At 45.0% G+C, this 18,775-nt stretch overlaps 1 protein-coding gene across 1 annotated transcript in view; it reads right to left on the minus strand.

Moving 5' to 3' along the window:
* The window catches only part of NFIL3 (nuclear factor, interleukin 3 regulated), a 71,182-nt gene extending 52,715 nt beyond the window's left edge, over positions 1 to 18,467 (minus strand). The window contains exon 1 of the mRNA XM_070400831.1: positions 18,452 to 18,467. The gene's annotated coding sequence lies outside the window, so the exon portion shown is untranslated. The remainder of the gene's footprint in view (positions 1 to 18,451) is intronic.
* Positions 18,468 to 18,775: the final 308 nt, after the last annotated feature.

Here is an 18,775-nt window from a genome sequence, read left to right on the forward strand (position 1 = left end):
ATTGGTAGTTGGGGCATGAGCTTTGATCAGATGAAGGTTCTATTTGGGCAGGTAAGATAACTGCATAACTGCTGCCGTAGGTCTCTATCAGGGGGTACAGGGTACTGGGTTCTCTCTTTTTTTATTGTTTAAAGTATTACATGTCTCCTTTTCCCCGATTGACCCCACCACCACCACCACTCCCGCCCCCTAGGACAAGCCCCCACCACCCCAGTGTCCCTGTTCATTGGTTATACTAATATGCATGCATACAAGTCCTTTGGTTGATCTCTTACCCTCCCCCCCTCCCCTGCCTTCTCTCTGAGGTTGACCGTCTATTCAGTATTTCTTTGTCTCTGGATCTATTTTTGCTCATCAGTCTATGTTGGTAATTATATCCCACATATGAGTGAGAGCATGTGATATTTATCTTTCTCTGACTGGCTTATTTTGCTTAGCATAATGCTCTCCTGGTCCATCCATGCTGTTGCAAATGATGAAAGTTCCTTCTTTTTTATAGCAACATAATATTCCATTGTGTAGATGTACCACAGTTGGGTTCTCTCTCTTTTTATGATGTTTATTGCCCTAATCCACGAATTCATTTGGGACTGATTGCAAAATACAATTTTCTAATTCCCACACCTTCCTCATTTCCTAGCTGGAATATTTCTAGATATAGAAATGTTCCCTCATCAGATTAGGACTGGGTCCCTGGTGATTGGCAGATGCCCTTCACTTCTGTACTGAAGCCAGACGGGCTCAGGGGGTGTGGCCTGGGAGAACCAGAGGAGACTGTACTCTCCTATTTACTCTTTTTTTTCTTAAGAGAAGCTAATCTATGCTACTGACACACAGTCCTCCAGAATTCCCACAGGGAAAACTTTAATACTTTAAAACAAACAAAAATGACAAAATATTAAAGTGTGTTAGAATTGGATACCAGATACATGGGTATTTACAATATTATTCTCTATAATTTTCTGAATTTTAAACCAGATTATAACAAAATGTTTAAAAACTATAAGAAAGTATGCTTATGACCTTGAGGTAGTGAAAGCTACATAAATAACTTCATGAACCTATGAGACTAACAGTCCAGATATAAACACTAGTAAGTCACAGATAGAACAGAAGAAAATTAAAGAAGAAAAGCAAATGGTGAACAAACATGTGAGTAGATTATCTACCAATCTCACTAGTACTGAGATAGTACAAAATTAAGTAAGCATAAGATATAAAATGTAATCCCTCTTTCATTTATTTTTATACTTTGTTGTTTAGTAATGGAAGTATTTGGGATCTAGAATTTTCCACTGAGTGCAACTTAGTTAAATGCCATGGGTTTTGACATATACATTAAAAAATTTTATTGCTTTTAAGTGTTGGGCAATTTTGATTTTGAATACCTCTTTGGGACAAAATTTGTTTATTGTATAACCAAAGGTTAAGCAATTTTTGAAGTTTGGGTTTTTCTGATTGTTAATTTTCTTTTATTTCTCCCTGATGCATTTTGGTTTGAAAATATTTTTGTTCTACTTTTATTAGCATTTATTTTATGTTGAATTTACTGCTGGGTAATAAGTTTTTGTTTCTTCGGTTTCTTCTGGAGCGTCTCTGTATCCTGTGCAGCCTCCTCTTCTGGCTTAGGAGCCGCCTGCTCTTTCTAGTGGGATCCCCCCCGCGGCAGGAGAGGTCGTGTGGGGTCATCCGCCAGGAGCTCTGTGAGTTCTGCCCTGTACCTTGGGGGCTTTGTTCACCTGGACGTGCTCAATGACCAGAGAATCGACATCTAAACCCGCAAGTCCAGCATTGCTCTCTGCATTGTAAGCACCAGCCACAATTCAGCACTCCTTTTGGGCCACCGACCCTGTGCCCAGCCCCCTGTCTGGCCCGAGCACACCTACCAACCCCACCATCGTAATGATGGAACGGCACCCACTGCTTCTGTAAAGTGACAGCCTCAGATACTTGGTGGCTTTTCGGACAGGCATCCCCTTGATGGCCTGGGCAGTTTCACGAGTGTTCTTAAAGTGAACACAAAGATTTGAGCCTCTTCATTTGCATGATTTTGTGGGGTTTTCTGGATCAAGTGAATCACGAAGCATTTTCAGAGGTCAGCTCTGGCCAATCACAGGAAGAGCTGGTCTGAAAATATTATCTGAACTACTTCTACTTCACAGAGTTTTTTCTGAAGTTTCATTTGAACCTCATATATGCTATCTGTAAATATTTCAAGAACAATCCCAATAAGCTGTGTTTTCTTTTCTCCAGGCATAGTGTTCATTATCGACCTGTTAGATTGACCTTCTCAGTGTGTCGATTAGATTCTCTATGTCACTTTTCTTTTTTAAAATATATTTTTATTATTGCTTTCAGAGAGGAAGGGAGAGAGAGAAAGATCAATGATGAGAGAGAATCATTGATCAGCTGCCTCCTGTACACCCCCTCCTGGGGATCGAGCCCGCAACCCAGGCATGTTCCCTGACTGGGAATCGAATCATGGCCTCCTGGTTCATAGGTTGAAGCTCAACCACTGAGCCACGCCGGCTGGGCTATGTCACTCTTCTTTTGAAGTGTTGCCTGTGCCTCAAACCCCTTGGAGAGCATGCTCAGGGCAGACTCCTCAGCCTCAGGCCAGAGCTGCTGAACGGAAGCCTCTGGAGGGGCGGTGGGCGAAGCATCCCCGAGAAGCCTGGCACACTCTGCAGTTCGAACCCTTTCATGTGCTGCACTCCTTCTTCATTTCCTCCACGTGATCTGCCAGGAGCTGGCAGGGGAGCTGTCTCCTGTCGCCGCTGGATTTCCACGCACCTCTGTTTTCCTCGTTTTGCTCTATGACCTCTGAAGCTGGATTATCTGTGACCTGGAAGTTGACGAGGACACTTCGTGTGCTGTGCCCTGCGTTGCTGCTTTTTTGTAATTTCAGATGTGCTGTGCTGTTTTGTCTTTGTTTTTATATGTAGCTTTCAGATGGGTTTTATTCAACTATGAATCATTTTTCCTTATTTGTTACAGGAAACTTCAGCTAAATTTGCCTTTAACCCTTCACCTCACTTTTCTTTTTGCCTTCTATGCTTCTCTCTGTTTCCTGCTAGGTGGCTTCTATTTCTGAATGTGGGTATTTCCCTTTTGATCATTTGGAAGACCTATAGTCAATTTCACTTTCCTACGCTTAGCCTCACAACTTTCAATAAATTACTTAAACCTTTATAATTACAGACATTAATAATGTCTATTCATTCTTTGCAATGAAACAAGCACTTTGCCACCTCATCCCGTCTGTGTTTGATGTAATATTCTTCCCGTGGCTGCTCGTGCCTCCTAGTGCCTGTCCTGGGAGGAACCCGGCGTCCGTGCCCGCAGGACTGTCTGCAGCAGCATCTCCAACTTGATGTGCCACAACCGAGTTTTATTGTGGCCTCCACAGCGTCTTCTTTCACATTCTTCCACTTTCCGGTGAAGAGATCGCTCCTCCTACGTGTTAACGCTGAAAACTGCAGCATCATCCCCGATTTCTCCTTCCTCCTTATCCCGTAAATTCAACCCAACATTGCTTCCCCAAAATGTATTTGAATTCATTCGTTTCTCTCCCTTGCCACTTCAACAACCTGAGTTTAGGTGAGAATAGGCGAGAAGTTAAGAACTCATCATGCCCCTGCTCACCATAGCTGCTCAGTGCTCCCTTCCCCGCACTCACCTCGCTGCTCACAGGTAAGGTGGCCGCTCTCACAGGTGGGCCCCGGGGGCACAGCGAGGTCAGGAGCTGCCCCGTTAGAAGGTGGCATCCTGGCTGTCCACTCAGACAGCACCGTCCTGCTTCTTGACCTCCTCCTGTGAGGAGCCAGGGAAGTGGCCTCAGGGAGCCCCTGGAACCACCCCCCCATAGCCCTGGGCTTGCTCAGCTACCTGCTGTCACACTGGACGCTGAGGGCGGCACAGCTCGGTGTGGAGCGCTGGGACCTAAGCCGGGCTGCTGGCCCTAATCCCTGCTCCGCCGCGGGAAGTGGTGGAACACGGAGCAGGTTTGCCTCCGGTTTCTGTGTGTCTGCGCCCTCATCCGGAAACGGGCGCATATCGTAGCCCCCACCATGGCTGTGGGCTCACAGGAGCGCACATTCAGAAGGCGCCGGCCCAGCCCACTGTGCGGCGTGAGCACCAGGCTAGGGGAGCAGAGTGTGTGTACGTGTGTGTCCACGCGCGTCCGTGCGTGCGTGTGCGTGTGTGTGGGTGTGTGTGCGTGTGCATGTGCGTGCGTGTGCATGTGCGTGCGTGTGCATATGTGTGTGTGTGCGTGTGCATGTGTGTGTGCGTGCGTGTGCATGTGTGCGTGCGTGTGCATGTGTGTGTGCGTGTGCATATGTGCGCGTGCATGCATGTATGCGTGTGTGTGCGCGTGTGTTCGCGCGTGTGGTAAGGGCAGTGGAGGACACAGCACAGGGATCATGGCTGTACTTTTTCCACTTTATCCGGAGAGTCAGTGTTCCTAACAACACCTGTTATATGCTGTGCGCAATATATAGCGTTTTAACGTTGAGCATTGCTGTACTCAGGCTGTGCAAAAGCAAAATCTGTTTTCAGCGATCAGATTTACACTGCCGCTCCGAGACATCCGCTTTTCCCTGACTGTCATGTTAACCCGTGAATTCGCCCCGACTCCAGTGCTTAAAACTGCAGCTGATGAATGGTATTCAAGCCGCATGTGAGTCTGCACAGCGAGCATTCTCGGGGGAAAGAAGAAAGGCGCTCTCAAGCCACAGAAAGGCAGAGGGGTCTCCGCTGCACCTTGTGAAGTGAGAGCAGCCAGTCGGAAAAGTTGCGCATTTAAGGACCCAAATGCATCCCTCTGGCGGTGCAAGACTGTGAAGACATTAAAGGGCGCAGCTGTGAGGGGCGGGAAGGGGAGTCGGGGAGCGGGCCTCTCAGTGCCGTGAGCTCCCCGTGTGGCGCTCTGAGGCGGCGTGCGGGACACTGCGTTTGGAAAAACCCCCAGGCCTGTCACACAGCCAGCCTCGTGTCACACAGACGGGAGCAAACGGAAACGTCTCAGTACTGGCCCCTCCACGGGAACAGATGCACCCACGAGTGCAGTGTGAGGCGGTCCGTGGGGGACTCTACTTTCCGCACAATTTTCCTGTAAACGTGAAGCTGCTCTAAAATCTACTAACAGACATTTTTAAAAAGCACGTACGGACTCCACCCCCATCTCCAAACCAAAGAAGGAAGGGCAGGGCTGGCAGCGTTAACTGCCTGCGGCACGCGAAGGGCTTTCTGTTGATCCCTGTGATCCAGCAACAATACGTAGGTGTGGCTCTCAGAAGCGCTGAAACCGAAGGATGACACGTTGTGGGTGGAGCTCAGAGCCAGTGAGTCTGCCTGCGGGCCTGTAAGAGGAACCCCTGGCTCCAGCAGCCTCCATCCCACTCAGTCACAATCTCCGCCGGTTTGTTTTCTTTTAATTGTTGATTTGTTTGTTTATTTTAGAGAGGCTGAGACGGGAGGGAGGTTCGTTGTTTACCTATTTATACATTCGTTCTTTGATTCCTGATCTTGGCATATCCGGACAATGCTCTAACCAACTGAGCCACCCAGCCAGGGCCCACTGGTTTTATGGGGACTTCTCTTCCTGGCACTGGAACCCTCAGCTGGGACCCTCACTCCTTGGTGGGGGGACCTCTGCAGCCAAGATATTGTACCGGGAACCCCCCAGCCTGGTTGGGCTGCCCGTCGCTGTGTCCAATAACGAAGGCGGGTTGAGCCATATCAGGCGTTTATTGAGAAGGCTGGCCAGCCAAGAAGACAGGGCGCTTACACGCATCAAATCCTGCCTCCCAGCAGGTCAGGGGTCAGGATAATAAAGGGGGAGGGGCTGGGGTGAGGCTGGGAACGGAATGCAGCTGTGTGCTGCCCTGCAGGTCCGCAGACATCAGCTATTGCCAGGCCATGAGATGATGTTGATGGGATGATGTTTTGACTCCCGGTGGGTTGGTCTGACCCTGTTTATCGGTTCTGCTTGCTGGGTTCACAGCTGAGTCACCTCCTCAATCGCTCCGCACAGGCCTTGGAAAGGACACTTAAGAAAAACTTACCCCCTATTCACATATGAGAAACTTAACCCCTGTTCACATAAGTATGTGTTCTAAGATTTAAAATAATATGACTACTTTTCAGGCTAATTCAGGTGCTCTATCTATCAGATTATAAGTCTCCCTGTCAGTGTCCATCCCACCCGTGGGTGGGACCAGCCATTTCACATCTTCATCCCTCTCACCAGTCTGCACCTGGCTTCTTCTGTATGCTCTTAGTTGTAGGTCCTCTGTTCAGCCGGATTTCAGGTGGTTCTGAATGATGGTTATTCTGTGGTTTACTGGTGACTGTTATGTGGTGTGGGAGGATTCAAGGACCACTTTACCTACTTCACCATCCTCACTGGAAGCCTTTGTCCACTTCAAATGTCCAAAACTGCTCATTATTGGCGTGCTCTCTGGTGCTCATCTAGAGCGGCTTGCAGGTCCTGCTTTTAGACACCCTCGCCACCCCCCTCCCCCTTGCCCAGGCTGCCCCAATCCCCAAGGGGACCCCCACCCTGATCCGGAACCCACTTCAGGGCAAACTAGCTGGCCCCCACCCATACACCAGGCCTCTATCTATACTAGTAAAAGGGTAATATGCTATTTAGACCGGGAGACCTTCCAGATGTCCTTCTGGACAAAGCCATGGTGGCGGGGCCAAAGCAGAGGCGGTTAGGGGCAATCAGGCCAGAAGGGGAGGGCAGTTGGGGGCGAGCAGGCTGGCAGGGGGGGCAGTTGGGGGTGAACAGGCTGGCAGGGAGGCAGTTGGAGGCCAGCAGCCTGGCAGTGGGGGGCAGTTGGGGGTGAGCAGGCTGGCAGGCTGGCAGGGGGGGGCAGTTGGGGGTGAGCAGGCTAGTGGGGGGACAGTTGGGGGCGAGAAGGCTGGTAATGGGGTGCAGTTGGGGGCAAGAAGGCCAGCAGGCAGAGTGGTTAGGGGCAATCAGGCAGGCAGGCAGGTGAGCGGTTAGGAGCCAGCGGTCCTAGATTGCAAGAAGGATGTCCGACTGCCAGTTTAAGCCCGATCCCACAGGAATTGGGCCTAAACCAGCAATCCGACATCCCCTGAGAGGTCCCAGCTTGGAGAGGGTGCAGGCTGGGCTGAAGGACACCCTCCCCCCACCCCCCCCCCCGTCCCCCCCCCGCCCCCCCCCCACTGAGCACAAATTTCGTGCACCGGCCACTAGGAAAGCAATAATAGTGGTAGAATCTGCCCCTCTTTCACCCCGCTCCCGCCCGGCATTAATTAAAAACCCACACGGGAGGAGGCCTCTTCCTCTGCACACCAGATGCGGTGCGTGCCTTTGCACACTCCCGAGAATGCATGCCCTTTCCTGAACACACTCCCCAAATCCCAGGGGCCAGATCTCGGCTTCCTCTTTGATTTTCAAGCCATTGCCACCACAGAGTCACTGCTGCTTATTTCCTTTGGGGCAGCCCCCCTCTTCCCCCCACAAAGGCACGCGCGCGTGCACACACACACGCACACACACACACACACATGCACACGCCCGCTGTGGTGGCGTCTTGGCTTTCTGACAACAGTGTCCCAGACTCAGCTCCCTCCAGGACAGACTCGCTGCCTCCCTGCTGCCGCACAGCGGGGAGAGAGGAGATGAGCGGTTCCTGTTTCACTTGACAAGAGCGACCAAGCTCAGGGGACAGCAGAGAGCAGAGCGGTTACTTAATTTCCAAAGGTGAAAAGTCTGAGCTGACATTGCCAATGCGGCGGGTTTTTAGCCTTGCTTTCACGCGGAAGCTCATCAGTCGCATTTGTTCCTTCCTCACGAGCTCTGACACTCCATTGTTCATTACACCAAATACATCCAGATTATGATGAGGCCCCGCATTTAAAAGTTTTTGTTTTCTTTTACCGGTTGTGATCTTTGGCTCAAGCGCCCTGGAATGAAGTCTACCTATGCAAACATCTTCCTCACCCTCACTCATAAATAAAGAAATCCCGATTGCCCCTCAAGGGAACACGCCAGGATGTGCTACCACAGCTGAGTGGTTGCAGCAGGGGTGGTGAGCACAAAGCCTTACTCTCCAGCTGCCTAGGGAGCAGTTCACTGACCTCTAAATCCCTCTGTGCACACGCACATCCCGCCGCACTGGCGCCCTGAAAACTGTTTGGCCGCATTGAATTGCCTTTGCCCTTCGTTGTCAATCAGCTGATTGCATGTCCGGTTGTGTCTACACTCACCTCTCCCCTGTTGATCTGTGCGTCTATTAGAGAGAGACTCAAGACCACAGAATCTTCATTACTGCAGCTTTAGAGGACATTGGAAAACTGGGAAGCGAATCCTCCAAGTTTGTTCTTCTTTTTCAAAATTATTTTGGCTGTCCTGGGGCATTTCCATATCCATACAATTTTTTAAAATATATTTTATTCATTTTTTACAGAGAGGAAGGGAGAGGGATAGAGAGTTAGAAACATCGATGAGAGAGAAACATCAATCAGCTGCCTCCTGCACACCCCCTGCTGGGGATGTGCCCGCAACCAAGGTACATGCCCTTGACCAGAATCAAACCTGGGACGTTTCAGTCCGCAGGCTGGCGCTCTATCCACTGAGCCAAACCGGTTAGGGCTTCATATAATTTTTAGGATCCACTTGTCAATTTCTGCAAAAAGCCTGCCGGTACTTTGATAGATATTGCATTGAAGTTACAGCTCCATTGGGGGAAATAGCTTCCTTAGCAACCTTGTCTTCCATTTGTGGACATGAAATAGCTCTCCTCCATTCACTTAGTTCAGTGGTCGGCAAACTGTGGCTTGTGAGCCGCATGCGGGTCTTTGGCCCCTTGAGTGTGGCTCTTCCACAAAATACCACGTGCGGGCGCGCACATACAGTGTGATTGAAACTTCGTGGCCCATGTGCAGAAGTTGGTATTTTGTGGAAGAGCCACACTCAAGGGGCCAAAGAGCCTCATGTGCCTTGCGAGCCGCAGTTTGCCCACCACTGCCTTAGTTCTTTAATTTTTCTCAGCAATGTTTCTTAGTTTTTAGCGTTCAAGTCTTATACTTCTTTTGTTAAATTTATTCCTAAGCTTTAAAATTCTTTTAGATGCTATTATGAATGGAATTATTTGCTTAGTGCATAGAAATACAATTGATTTTGCATATTCATCTTGTATCCTGTGATGCTTCTGAACTTGCTTATTATTTCTAGTAGGTTTCTATGAGATACTTGGGAATTTCTATGTATAGGATTATATCATGTGTAAAGGAAGACAGACTTATTTCTTTGTTCCAATCTAGATGCCTTTATTTATTTGTTTTTGTTTGTTGGTTTTATTGATTTTTAAAGAGAGGAAGGGAGAGAGAAAGAGAGATCAATGTGAGAGAGAAACATCCATTGGCTACCTCCCGCCCATGCCCCAACTGGGGATCAAACCTACAACCTCAAGCCACACTGGCCGGGGCCAAGCTGGATGCCATTAACTTCCATGTGTGGTTGTTTTTCCTTATTACTCTGACTGGAATGTCTATGCTGTTGAATAGTGTGGTGAGTGGCCATCCTTGCTTGTTCCTGACTCAAGGGGAAATCATTTGTGGGATAGATCTCATCTGGTCATGGGGAGTAAGCACTTGGCTATTGCTGGATACACTTGTTAATCTTTTTGGTGAGAAGTTTTCTGTCTATATTTATTAAGAATATTGGTTTGTGTCATTCATTTCTTGTGGTGTTTTTATCTAGCTTTGTTATTGCGATAATACTGGTCTCATACAATGAGTTCTTTCTCAATTTTCTGAGTTTGTGAAGGATTGATATTACTTGATAGAATTCTGTGAAGCCATCTGGATCAGGAATTTCTCTTTGTAGGAAGATTTCTCTCTTTCTCTCTCTCTCTCTCTCGGTAAAATATAGGTAACATAAAATTTACCATTTTAATAACTCAAAGTATACAGTTTTGGGACATTAAGTACATTATTATGCAACATCACTACCATCTGTCTCCAGAACTTTTTCCATCTTTCCAAAATGAATTTCATACTCATTAAACAGCAGCTCCTCATTTTCTGCCTGCCCAAGCCCTGGGCAAACACCACTCTGTTTTCTGTCTCCAGGAATCTGACTACTCTAGGACCTCGTAAAATGGAATTAGACAGTATTTGTCTTTTTGTGACTGGTTTATTTCACAGAGAATAATGTCTCACCCATAAAACTTCATCCATGTTGTAGCGTGTCATAATTGCTTTCCTTGTTGAGACTGAATAATGTTCCATTCTATGTACATACCACATGTTGTTTATCCCCTTGTCTGACGATGGACACACGAGTTGTTTCCACATCTTGGCTATTGTGAATGACGCTCCTGTGAACATGGGTTTGTAAATATGTTTGAATCTATGGATTCAATCTTTTAGGTATGTACACAGAAGAGGGTTGCTAGATCATAAGCATAATTCTATGTTTAACTTTTGAGTAACCATCACACTGTTTTCTATAGCGTCTGCACCATTTTCTATCCCCATCAGCAAAGCACAAGCACTCCAAATCCTCCGTATCCTTACCAACATTTGTGATTTTCTGTTCTTTTTTGATAGTACCTATCCTAGTGGGTATGAAATGGTATTTTATATAGTGGTTTTGATTTTCATTTCCCTAATGATTAATGATGTTGAGCATCTTTTTATGTGCTGTTGGCCACTTGTATATTTTTTGGAGAAATGTCTATTCAAATTATTTGCCCATTTTCCAAATTGGGTTATTTGTTTATTTTTGTTATTGAGTTGTAGAAGTTCTTAACATATTCTGGATATTAGTAACTTGATGGATACACAATTTACAAATATTTTCTCCCGTTTTGTGGGTTGTCTTTTAATTCTGTTGATGTGTCCTTTGATGCACAAAAGTTTTAAATTTTGACGAAGCTGTCCACTAATTGTCTACTTTTTAGCTTGTGTTTTTGGTATCATATCCAAACACCACTGTCAAATCTAGTGTCAATGAAGCTTTCCCTGTGTTTTTTTCTATGGGTTTTATCTCCTATGAGTAGGTCTTTCATCCATTTTGAGTTAATGTTTGTCTATGGTATTAGGTAAGGGTCCAACTTCATTCTTTGGCATGTAGTATCCAGTTTCTCAAAACCATTTATCTAAAAGACTGTTCTTTCCCCTATTGAATGGTCTTTGTGCCCTTGTCAAATTATTTGATCACATATGCAAGTGTTTGTTTCTGAGGCCTTTATTCTATTCCATTAGTTTATATGTTTAAATTATGACAATACCATGCTGTTTTGATCACTGTAGCTCTGTATTCAGTTTTGAAATCAGAAGTTGTGAGACCTCCAACTTTATTTCTCATTATCAATATTGTTTGGGCTCTTCAGGGTCCCCTGAAATTCCATATGAATTTTTGGGATGTAATTTTCTCTTTCTCCAAAAAAACAAAAAGTCGTTAGGATTTTAATAGGGATTACATAAGTGGCCCGGGTAGTACTGGCATTTTTGTGGTTGTTGTTAATCCTCATTCAAGGACATTTATTTCCGCATTGATTTTTAGAGGGAGGGAAGGGAGGCAGAGAGACAGAGAGAAAGAAACATCAATGTGAGAGAGACACATTGCTTGGTCAAAAAAGTTTTTGAAAATAAAATTACATTGAAAATTATAAAATATTGCTGAAGAAAATAAATGCAGACTAAAGTAAGTGGAATGTCACTCCATGTTCATGAATTAGATCAAATTTATTTCTAAATATTTTATTCCTTGTGATGCTACTATAAATGGAATTCTTATTTTTTTCTTCAGAGAGAGTAGAAGGGAAAAAGGGAGGGAGAGAAAGAAAGAGAAAAACATTGATGTGAGAGAGACATGCCTTCCACACATGTCCCAACTGGGGTGGGGATTGAACCTGCAACCTAGGTCTGTGCCCTTGACCGGGAATCAGACCTGTGACCCTTCAGTGCACAAGTGGACACTCTAAACACTGGAGCAACACTGGCCAGGGCTAGAATTGTTTCCTTAATTTCTCTTTTGGATTGTTCAATGATAGTGTATAGAAATGCACATGATTTTGTACCTTGCAATTTTGCTAAATTTGTTTATTGGGTCTAATAGTGTTTTTGTGGAATCTTTAGAGTTTTCTACATATAAGATTATGTCTGTGAACTGAGATAATTCTATTTCTTCCTTTCCAATTTGGATATTTTTAATTTAGTTTCTTTGCCTAATTGCTCTGCCTAGGATTTCCTGTACTGTGTTGAATATAGGTGGTGAAAACAGGCATCCTCATCTTGTTCCTGATTTTAAAGGAAAAGCTTTCAATATTTGAGCACTTAGTATGATGTTAGCTGTGTGTTTTTCATATATTGCCTTTACTATGTTAAGGTAGTTTTCGTCTATTACTAGTTTATTGAGGGTTTGTTTGTTTTTTTACCATGCAAGAGTGCTGGATTTTGTCAATTTTTTATATTATTTGAGCTGATTATGTGTTCTTTTTTTTTCTCTTCATTTTGTGAAGTCAGTGTATTACATTGATTGATTTTTTTATGTTGAATAATCCCTCCATTACAGGAACAAATCCCATTTGGTCATGGTGTATATTCCTTTTAATATGCTGTTGCTTTCAAATTGCTAGTGCAATTTGCATCCGTATTCATAAAAAATGTTGGTCTGTAGTCTATCTTTTCTCATAGTGTCTTTGTCTGGCTTTGCTATTGGTTCAATGCTATATTTTTCAGCCCTGGAATTTTTTTGGTTCTTTTTAAAAAAATTTATATCTCTGTTGGTATTTCATCTTTAAAATATATTATTTTCCCAAATTCTTTATCCATGTTTTTCTTTAGCTCTTTGACCATATTTCAGACAGTTGTTCTAAAGTCTTTGTCTAGTAAGTCCAACGTCTGTATTTATTCAATGACAGCTTCTGGAGACTTACTTTGTTACTTTGAATGGAATATGTTTTCCTGTTTATCTCTTTTTGTATGATTTGTGATCTTTTGTTTAAAATTGTACATTTGTCAAAACAACCACCTCTCTTAGTCTTTTTAGAGTGGTAAAGAAGACCTTTTCTCATTAGCATTGCATGTTCTAAGCCTTGATGTCAGCCTGGGTTGAAGGCATAAGGTTTTTGTTGGGCATGTGTCCTGACTGGGCTTGTGGGTGTGCTCCCCGCTACAGGTGTTCTATTGTATTTCCCTGCCCGTAATCTCTTGCCCCAGGTATCCATAGATCTGTCATTCCCCAGTGGCTTTCACATGCTATGGTGCCCACCACGGTCTTCTGTGGCTTTTACCAGTCTGAGATCCAAGCTATGCCACCTTTCCCTATCTGAGCTCTTGAGCCAGGCATGATAGAAAACCCACACCTTGCACAGCTTACGCAGGCTAGAATGCTGCAAGTAAATTTTGCTCTGTCTCAAATGAGTGAACCAGGAATTGGTGCTTCCTTTCCACTGCACTGTGCCAGTGAGTCATTTTTCTCGTGCTTTCAAGATATTTTCTTTATCTCTGTCTGTCAACAGTTTGATCATCATTCTGTGTTTATCCTCCTTGGCACTTGTTGAATGTCTCAAATCTGTAAATTAATGCTTTTTAAATCCAATTTTGGGATTTGGAGGTTATTCTTTCTTCAAATATTTTTCTGCCCTTTTTACTCTCTTCTCTCCTCCTTGGACTTCCATTATATACATGATAGTGCATTGGATGCTGTCCCAGGGGTCTGTGAATTTCTGTGCATTTTCTGTGCATGTCAGGGGTCTCTGTTCATTTTTTTCTGTAGTTCTTTAAATATATTTATAATAGCTGCCTCAGAGACAGTTTCTATCAATTGTTTATTTTCCTGAGTACAAATCACAATTTTGTGTTTCTTAGAATGTCACATATTTTGTTAAAAACGGAACATCTTAGATAATTTAGTATAGCATGTATGATTCTTTTCCTGCCTCACACCAAGGGTGCTTGTTGTTGTTCTTCTACTTGTTTTTCTATGGCATTTTTATACACCAATAATGAAGTCTCAGAAAGAGAAACTAAAAATGTAATCCCATTTACTATTGCAACAACAACAAAAAGAAGATACCTAGGAATAAATGTAACCAAGGTGGTAAAAGACCTATACTCAGAAAACTCTGGGACATTGAAAAAAGAAATAGAGGAAGACATAAACAAGTGGAAGAATATACCATGTTAATGATTGGAAGAATTAACATAATTAAAATGTCTATACTACCCAAAGCAATCTACAGATTCAGTGCAATCCCTATTAAAATATCAATGGTATAACTTCATAGAACTAGAACAAATACTCCAAAAATTTATATGGAACCATAAAAGACCCTGAATAGCAGCAGCAATCTAGAGAAAGAAGAATGAAGTAGGAGGAATCATAATACCAGATATCAAACTATACTACAAAGCCATTATAACCAAAACAGCCTGGTACTGGCACAAGATCAGGTATATAGATTAATGAATTAGAACAGAGATCCCAGAAATGGACCCACACCATTAAGGACAATTAATATTTGACAAAGGAGGCAAGAGCATACTATGGAGTATACAGTCTCTTCAATAAATGGTGCTGGGAAAACTGGACAGACACATGCAAAAAGATGAAACTAGCCCACCAACTTACACCATACACAAGAATAAACTCAATAAACACTTAAATGTAAGCCATGAAACCATAAAAATCTTAGAGGAGAACATAGACAGTAAAATATCAGACATCTCAGGTAGCAATATGTTTACAGATACATATCCTAGGGTAAAGGAAACTAAGGAGAGAATAAACAAATGGGACTACATCAAAATTAAAAGCTTCTGCACAGCAAAAGAAACCAGCATCAAATTGAAAAGGGAACCCACTGTATGGAGAACATATTTGCCAATGATACATATGATAAGGGGTTAATATCCAAAATATATAAAGTACTCATACAATTCAAGAAAATTAAGAAAAACAATCCAATGAAAAAATGGGCAGAACACCTGAATAGACATTTCTCCAAAGAGGACATACAAATGGCTAAGAGACATAAGAAAAAATGCTCAAAGTCACTAATCATCAGAGAAATGCAAATCAAAACCACAACTGAATACCATCTCACACCTGTCAGAATGCCTATCATCAAGAAATCAACAAACAACAAGAGCTGATGAGGGCATGGGGAAAAGGAACACTAGTTCACTGCTGGTGGGAATGCAGATTGGTGCAGCCACTATGCAAAACAGTATGAAGTTTCCTCTAAAAATTAAAAATAGAACTTCCATTTGACCCAGTGATCCTACTTCTTCGAAATATATCCGAAGAACCCAAAAACACCAATCAGAAAGAATATATGCACCCCTATATTCATAGCAGCGTTATTTACAATAGCTAAGATATGGAAAACAGCCCAAGTGCCCATCAGTGGATAAGTGGATAAAAAAACTGTGGGACATTTACACCATGGAATACTATGCAGCAGTAAAAGAGAGGGATCTCTTACCCTTTGGGACAGCATGGATGGACCTGGAAAATATTATGCTAAGTGAAATAAGCCAAACTGAGAAAACCAAATATCACATGATCTCACTTATTTGTGGAATCTAATGGACAAAATGAATTGACCAACAAAATAAGACCTGAAGCAGGGAGGCATGGGACAGACTAACATACCTCGATGTGGAGCTGTGAGATAAACCAAAGAACTTACAAACTCATATTCATAGCCTATGGACACAGGCAGTAGGGTAGTGAGAACTTCTAGGGAGATGGGTAGGGCTGGGAGGAGGAGGGAAAGATAGGGGAAATTGGAGATATCTGTAATACTATCAACAATAAAAATATATTTAAAAATGAAATAAAAACACAAGTGGGACCACATTAAACCATAAGCTTTCACATTGCAAGGGAAACCATCAACAAAGTGAAAAGGCAGACTATGGAATAGGAGAAAATATTTGCAAACCATATACCTGGTAAGGGGTTAATAAATAAAACATAAAAGGAACTCATAACTCAATAGCAAAAACACACAAAAACCACCCACCCAAATAATTCAATTAAAAAATAGATGAGTCCAGAACAGACATTTTTCCAAAGAAGCCTTACCCATGTCTAACAGATACATGAAAAGATACTCACCATCACTAATCATCAGGGCAGTGTAAATCAAAACCACAAAGAGACATCACCTCACACCTGTTAACATGGGTACCACCAAATAGACAAGAGGTCACAAGTGCTGGTGAGAATGTTAGCGAGAATGGAAAGCAAATGGAGGTTCCTTGACGAGACAAAAATAGAACTCCCCTATGATCCATCACACCCACACCTGGGTATATATTCTAAGGGTCGACCATGAGAAAGAAGGAAAACCTGCCATTTGAAGTAACATAGATAAACCTGGATGGCATTACAAAATAAACCAGACAGAGAAAGATGAATAACATGGGACCTCAAAAAAAAAAAAAAAGTCAAACTCATAGAAATAGAGAGTAGAATAGTGGCTGCCAGGGTGGGTGTGGGGGAAATGAGGAGATGTTGCTCAAAGGTTATAAATTTTCAATTATAGGATAAATAAGTTTGGGATATAATACACAACATGGCAACTATCCTATCTAATAAAAGAGTGATATGCAAATTAACCGTAACTCCGACACAAATATGGCAGTGCCCATAGCCACAAGATGGCGACGCCCAGTCCTCTCAGCCCCGCTGGAGTCCTCCAGGCCTGGGGGGGCAGCCGCTGAGAGCAGGGCCTGCTTTGCTGTTGCTGCAGTGACCCAGGAGCAGCCAAGCGGGCCCTGCAAACAGCAGAGAACTACAAGGAGCGGGCCTAAGTCATCAGTAGGACATCCCCTGAGGGCTCCCAGATTGGACAGGGTACAGGTCAGGCTGAGGGACCCCCTCCCACGCCCCAAACATGAATTTCATGCACCGAGCCTCTAGTCCTATATAATAAAGAGCTAATATGCAAATGGTCTTCACGCCCCAGGCCGTAACGCTGTAATGGCTCAGATACTCAATAATGGGGAGAGAGAAATGGGGACCAGCCAGGCACAAATGAGCTCATGAGAGAGGAATGGGGACCAGCCAGGATGCGGCCCGGGAGAGGGACAAGCCGCCTGCTCCATGGTCCCAGGTGCCAGCAGCTGTGCCTGCGCCTGTGGCCTGGGAGAGGGACAAGTTGCACACCCCATGGTCCTGGGCTTCAGCAGCTGGGGCTGTGGCCTGGGAGAGGGACAAGCTGCCTGCCCCATGGTCCCAGGCACTGGCAGCTGCACCTGTGCCTACGGCCCAGGAGAGGGACAAGCTGCATGCCCTGCAGTCCTGGGTGCCAGCAGCTGGGGCTGTGGCCCAGGAGAGGGACAAGCTGCATGCCCTGAAGTCCTGGGTGCCAGCAGCTGGAGTTGTGGCCCAGGAGAGGGACAAGCCGCCCACTCCATGGTCCCGGGCGCCAGTGGCTGCACCTGCTCCTGTGGCCTGGGAGAGGGACAAGCCACCTGCCTTGCAGTCCCAGGCCCCAGCGGCTGTGCTTGCACCTGCGGCCTGGGTTCTTGGTGCCTGCAACTGGCCAGAGGAGGGAATCCTGGGTCCCAGGTGTGGGGCGAGGCAGAGGTGGTTAGGGGCGATCAGGCCAGTAGGGAGCAGTTAGGGGTGATCAGGCAGGCAGATGTGGTTAAGGGCAATCAGGCAGGCAGGCAGAGGGGTCAGGGGTGATCAGGCAGGCAGGCAGGCAAGCAGGTGAGCAGTTAGGAGCCAGAGGTCCCGGATTGCAAGAGGCAGTTGGACATCCCCTGAGGGATCCTGGATTGAAGAGGGTGCAGGCTGGCCTGAGGGACCGCCCCTCATGCACAAAATACAGGCTCCTCCACAAAATACTGACTTCTGCGCATGGTCCTCGAAGTTTCAATTGCACTGTACGTGCACGCCCGCACGTGGTATTTTGTGGAAGAGCCACACTCAAGGGGCCAAAGAGCCGCATGTGGCTCTCGAGCCGCGGTTTACCAACCACGGATCTAGTGCAACCTACTTATTGGTATTTAGTATAATAAAATGTAAATGTAGAGAAGACAAGATGTTTTCTCAGTTGTTAGAATAGAGTTTTCCATTGTGGGAATTACTTCCCCAGTTTTAGCAAATGGGGACTATTTCCCTCTTGATGCTGGACCTTTTGACCCTGCACAAGTGATCGCTAGTCGTCCACGTGCCCACTTGTTCTGAGATCCATAAAGAAGGTGCAGCAAACGTGGCCCGCCCTGCAGCGGAGCAGGTTGGAGACGGATGACCACTTTCCGAACTATTTCTAGATTGTCCCTTTGACTGCTTAGAGCCTCAAACAGCTTCAACAGAAAATGTCACCGTGAAGTCCTCCCCTCCCCCACAAGCCCCCTCTCCCTGGAGAGGCAGAGAACACAAGGTTAGTAATAGAACACTTAGAAGTGCTCCCACTGGGCCCTGCCCGCTACTCACCAGCAAGGAATGTGGTTGGGCTTCTCTGGCCAAGGCTAGTCTGAAAGGTTTTCATAAGCCACCAACTGCATTACATCAATGCAGCTTCTTAAATCCCATGGTGATTTTCCCAAACATAACCAGCTTGCTGGCTTCAAACATATAATCCCTTCTTGTCCTTGCAAAAAGTTCTCTAAATGTTTATATTCCTGCAGGGCCATACTAAAATGGCCAGTTAGCTAACGTGGAATAAGTACGAAGGGGAAAGTATTGCATCACCTGCCAAGAAATAAAGCTGGGATGAAAAATACAGCCACCAAGCTGAGCTGTCAGGATGCCTGCCTG

Source organism: Myotis yumanensis, unplaced genomic scaffold (assembly GCF_028538775.1).
Source record: "Myotis yumanensis isolate MYYU_CA2020_CCGP unplaced genomic scaffold, mMyoYum1.0.hap1 SCAF_21, whole genome shotgun sequence".
Lineage (NCBI taxonomy): Eukaryota > Metazoa > Chordata > Mammalia > Chiroptera > Vespertilionidae > Myotis > Myotis yumanensis.